Source organism: Chiloscyllium plagiosum, chromosome 10 (genome assembly GCF_004010195.1).
Source record: "Chiloscyllium plagiosum isolate BGI_BamShark_2017 chromosome 10, ASM401019v2, whole genome shotgun sequence".
In the NCBI taxonomy this organism is placed as follows: domain Eukaryota; kingdom Metazoa; phylum Chordata; class Chondrichthyes; order Orectolobiformes; family Hemiscylliidae; genus Chiloscyllium; species Chiloscyllium plagiosum.
In genome coordinates, this window is record NC_057719.1 from 29,531,380 (window position 1) to 29,536,997 (window position 5,618).

The following is a 5,618-nucleotide window of genomic DNA, read 5'->3' on the forward strand; positions in this document are numbered from 1 at the left end:
GGGTATGTTCTTTACTCAGCGAGTCGTGAGTTCATGGAATGCTCTGCCAGTAGCAGTGGTGGACTCTCCCTCATTATGGGCATTTAAGCGGGCATTGGATAGGCATATGGAGGATAGTGGGCTAGTGTAGGTTAGGTGGGCTTGGATCAGCGCAACATCGAGGGCCGAAGGGCCTGTACTGCGCTGTATTCTTCTATGTTCTATCACTAGTATCCATACATGTAGATGAGGAAGGACACCACTTTGACTGGGACAACACATCCATTCTAGGACAAGCTAAATAGCGACATGTCCAGGAATTCTTAGAAGCATGGTATTCCAACCGGAACTTTATCAACAGTACATTGATCTGAACCCCATCTACCACCCTCTGAGTAAAAACAGGAAACGACATCACCAACACATGAAATGGCATCACCAACCCAAGGAAACCTAAACACATAAATAGAAAGCTGGACGTAACACCAGCGCTTCACCCAAGGCTCACTGATGATGTTACCTAGTATGGTGATGAAACATCTGAAAACGAATCTTTGAGCTCAGCGAGCAAACTTACATCCATAATCTCAACCTGAGCTACAAATCTTCTCAAAACTCGCTAATATGTCTTGATGCTTTTTTATAAGTGCTGATGATGAGGCTTTCTCCCCAAATGGCTTTGTCAATCTGCTTAGGGAACTAATCAACAGGATCCACTTACCTGTCATACATGGCTTTGGATTATTACATGTTGACCATTGCCTGGTGGACCTCTGATCAAAATTGGGGTTTTGTTTGACCATGGGTATTCAGTCTCTCTTTTTTATGCATGACCAGCCCCTCTAAAATATATCCTCTTGTACCTTCAGGTAATTTAATTTAACAGTAATGGGGACAAAGGATCGGTCAGCCCAGATCTCAAAGAGCATTGCCTCCCTCCTGCTTTGATTTACTTTCACTCTACAGACTAGTTCAAACAGGTCAGAGCTGGCAATCTGTGCACCAATACCATTAAAGCAAAAGGTAATGATGTAGCTGTGCACAGGGAGGCTTTGAGCTGAGTGCCTTCACTAACTGGGATAATTACCCTTTTTATTTGTTTCCCTGTTGATGGAATTGGCAAAAGATCTGCAGAAGACACCCATCACGTCAAGGTGAAAAGGGCAGCCCTGCATGGTTCCAGATTGATTAGAAAGATTTCCAATATCCACCTACTGACTGAAACAGTTTTTCTGATGTTGGTAAGGTGCAGCTGTATAAAATTGTGGGTTTCCTTCCCAAAACCCCATTGTGGAGAGAACATGGGAGTCTGTGATATTCTGTCTAATGCCTTCTCCTGGTCTTATTGGTGCCACATATGTCCACTTCCCTGTCCTGCACATAGGGAATTGTATCCCTGAGTAGCATAAGGCTGTTTGAGATTTTTTGGAATCATAGAATCTCTATCGTGTAGAAACAGGCCATCTGGCCCATTGAGTCCACACCAACCCTCTAAAGAGTATCCCATCCAGACCCACTATCTCTGTAATCCTGCATTTCCTCTGGCTAGCCCACCTAGCCTGCACAACCCTGGACGCTAGGGGAAATTTAGTATGACCAATCCACCTAACCTGCACATCTTTGGGCTGTGGAAGGAAACCGGAGCACCTGGAGGAAACCCACGCAGACACAGGGAGAATGGGCCCACACAGACAGTTGACCAAGACTGGAATTTGGCCCACAGCACTGAGTCAGCAAGGCTAACCACTGAGCTACTGTGGCACCCTGGCACATTTTCCTGCAATGTACAATACAGTCTGGTCAGGATGAATCATCAACTCCAAAGCAGAACTGACCTCATTGTCAATGACCTTGGACAGAACTTTGGAAGCTGTGTTCAGCAGTGAGATGGGTATCTTTCTAATTTACTCTTTCTCCACTTTCACTTGTTGATGAGTGTGATGATACTTTTTCTCATGAATGCAAACATGCAGCTAGCCAGAAGCCTACTCTTGTACACAAGCAGCAGGTCCCAGCTGATTAAGTGCTATAGAACTGAATACAATTCATTGATCATAGAGTCATAGAGATGTACTGCACGGAAACAGACCCTTCAGTCCAACCCGTCCACTGGTAAGCCATCACTTCTAGGAGTTTTACCGTCTCGTAGAACATGAGCTCCTTAGCTCATTCAGAATCAGCATTTTGTTCAGACTGTACCATGTATTGTCATCTAAGATATTCTTGCTAGAGGATTAGATTTCACCAGAACTATAGGTACCCTTCAAAATGATCCACTTTATTTTCCAGACCTGGCATTGCTCATTTTCTCCAAAAGTTATTTGGAATACCAGAAACAGTTGCATTATAAAAATATTTAATTTTTGGAGTTATTCTTTTAAGTTATCAGTGTATGAGGTGTTTGATACGTATCATAACATGCAACAAATACTTTAAATCATAGAATGTTGCAATGAAGAATCAGGCCACTTGACCCACATAATCTATATCTGACATGACCTTGCAACCAAAACAGGTAGGTCATTGCTATTCCTTTTAATCAGCATAGAAAAACGATTTAGTGTCTATCTATATAAGCTGGTGATGTAATCACAGATCTATCTCCCTGACTTACAGCCTGACAAACCAGTTCTGTTGAGTGCAAATCAGGTTTCTGCAGAGTTAAACACTCAGAAAAAAAAATCATACTTGAACCTGATCCCACCCATAAACAGGCTATGCCTCTTATCAAAATTACCATGGTGATTATCTGCAAATTTTGCTGAATACAAGTGTTCAAAAAGGCTTTTAAAATTAAGTTTGTTTTTAAGAGCAAAAGTGGGAGTAAGCACAATTAAATGTTAAAAATTTTACTAACATTTTGGGTCCATTGAGCCTTCTTCAGACCCCACGTGGCTCCAGTGGCACAATCGATTAACACGTGGTCGTTCTATGACAGTATAGAGATGTGTGAAATGTGGAGGCTGAGAATTCAAGCCTCAACTGGAGCAGGTTTTGGGAGTCAGAATACAGAAAGGAGATAGAGGACTTTGTGATATGGTGCAATTATAACAAACTCGTTTACAATGTAGGCAAAACTAAAGAACCAATCAGTGCCTTCAGAAAGAAATAAGGAGAACACGCCCCCACCTACATCAATGCAGACATTGTGAGAGTCACGTTTCAAGGATTGACGATAACTGATTACCTGTCCTGGACTTCTCGCGTAGATGCGACGGTCAAGAAGGCACAAAGCCTCTTCTTCCTCAGGTGGCTCAGCAAATTTGACATGTCAACAAGGTCCCTCACCTTAGAAAGTACACTGTCCAGGTGCATAGCGGCCTGGTACAGCAACTGCTGTGCCCTGGACCATAAGAAACTACAAAAGATTGTGTGCACAGCCCAGCCCATCACGGAAGCCAGCTTCTCATCCATGAACTCCATTTACATGTTTTTTTGCCGTGGAAAGGCTGCTACCATCATCAAAGAATCAAGATTAGAGTGGAGCTGGAAAAGCAGAGCAGGTCAGGCAGCATCCGAGGAGCAGGAAAGTCAACGTTTCTGGCAAAAGCCCTTCATCAGGAATGAGGCTGGGAGCCTCGGGGCTTGAAGGATAAATAGGAGAGGGATGGAGCTGGGGATAGGGTAGCCAAGAGTGCAATAGGTGGGTGGAGGTGGGGTTAAGGTGATAGGTCAGATAAGAAGGTGGAGCAGATAGGTGGGAAGGAAGATTGACAGGTGGGACAGGTCATGAGGACGGTGCTGAGCTGGAAGTTTGGAACTGGGGTAAAGTGGGGGGAGGGAAAATGAGGAAACTGGTGAAGTCCACATTGATGCCATAGGGTTGAAGGGTTCCGAGGCTGAAGATGAGGCGTTCTTCCTCCAGGTGTCAGGTGGTGGAGGATGCCCAGGACCTACATGTCTTCAGCAGAATTGAAATATTCAGCCACGGGGCGGTGGGGTTCATTGGTGCAGATGTACTGGAGATGTTCTCTGAAGCACTCTGCGAGAAGGCATCCGGTCTCCCCAATTTGGAAGAGACTGCATCAGGAGCAACGGATACAATAAATGACATGTGTGGAAGTGCAGGTGAAACTTTGATGGATGTGAAAGGCTCCTTTGGGGTCTTGGATGGAAGCGAGGGGGGAGGTATAGGCGCAGGTTTTGCAATTCCTGCGATGGCAGGGGAAGGTGCCAATAGGGGAGGGTGGGTTGTTGGGGTGTGGACTTGACCAGGTAGTCGCGGAGGGTATGGTCTTTGCAGAGGTAGGGAGGAAAATAGATCCCTGGTGCTGGGGTCCATTTGTAGGTGGTGGAAATGTCAGCGGATGATGTGATTTATGCGGAGGTTAGTGAGATGGAAGGTGAGGACCAGGGGTGTTCTGTCCTTGTTGCGGTTGAAGGGATGAGGTTCGAGGGTGGAGGTGAGGGACATGGATGAGATGCGTTGGAGGGCATCTTCAACCATGTGGGAGGGAAGTTACAGTCTTTAAAGGAGGAGACCATCTGGTGTGTTCTGTGGTGGAACTGGTCCTCCTGGGAACAGATACGCCAGAGACGGAGGAATTTGGAAAACAGGATAGCATTTTTGCATGAAGTAGGGTGGAAGGAAGTGTAATCCAGGTAGCTGTGGGAGTTGGTGGGTTTGTAAAAAATGTCAGTGTTGAGTCGGTCATCATTGATGGAGATGGAGAGGTCCAGGAAAGGGAGGGAGGCGTCAGAGATGGTCAGATGAATTTAAGGTCGGGGTGGAATGTGTTGGTGAAGTTGATGAATTATTCAACCTCCTCATGGGAGCACGAGGTGGCGCCGATACAGTCATCAATGTAGCAGAGGAAAAGGTGGGGAGTGGTGCCGGTGTAACTGAGGAAGATGAACTGTTTTACGTAGCTGACGAAGAGACAGGCTTATCTGGGACCCATGCGGGTGCCCATGGCTACCCCTTTTGTCTGGAGGAAGTGGGAGGATTGGAAGGAGAAATTGTTGACGGTGAGGACCAGTTCAGTCAAACGAGTAAGAGTTCAGTGGAAGGGTACAGGTGGGGACATCGGGAGAAGAAGAAATGGAGGGTTGGAGACCCTGGTCATGGCGGATGGAGGTGTAGAGGGACTGGATGTCCATGGTGAAGATGAGGCATTAGGAGCCGGAGAAACGGAAGTCTTAGAGGAGGTGGAGGGCATGACTGGTGTCCCGAACATACGTGGGGAGCTCCTGGGTCAGAGGAATAGGACAGTAGGACAGTATCGAGGTAGGTGGAGATGAATTTAGTAGGGGCAGGAGCAGGCTGATACGATGGGTCGGCCTGGGTGGTCAGGTTTGTGGATCTTGGGTAGGAGGTAGAATCGGGCGGTGTGGGGTTCCTGAGCTATGAGGTTGGAAGCTGTGGGCGGGAGATCCCCTAAGGTGAAGAGGTTGTGTACAGTCTGGGTAATAGACCGGCATGGAGTGTCCAGGTGGATGGGGTGTGTTGGAGGCTGGCAAAGGGATCCGTGGAAGGTGGGCAGGTATTTTGATGAAGAAAGTAAGCTCAAAGGCGGAGGCGGCAGAAGAAGTGCTCAACGTCACAACATGTATTGAATTCGTTGATGCATGGTTGGACGGGGATGGAGGGATAGTGAAAACTCGGCAGGGCTGGGAGTTAGGACCTGGTATAGGGCTGG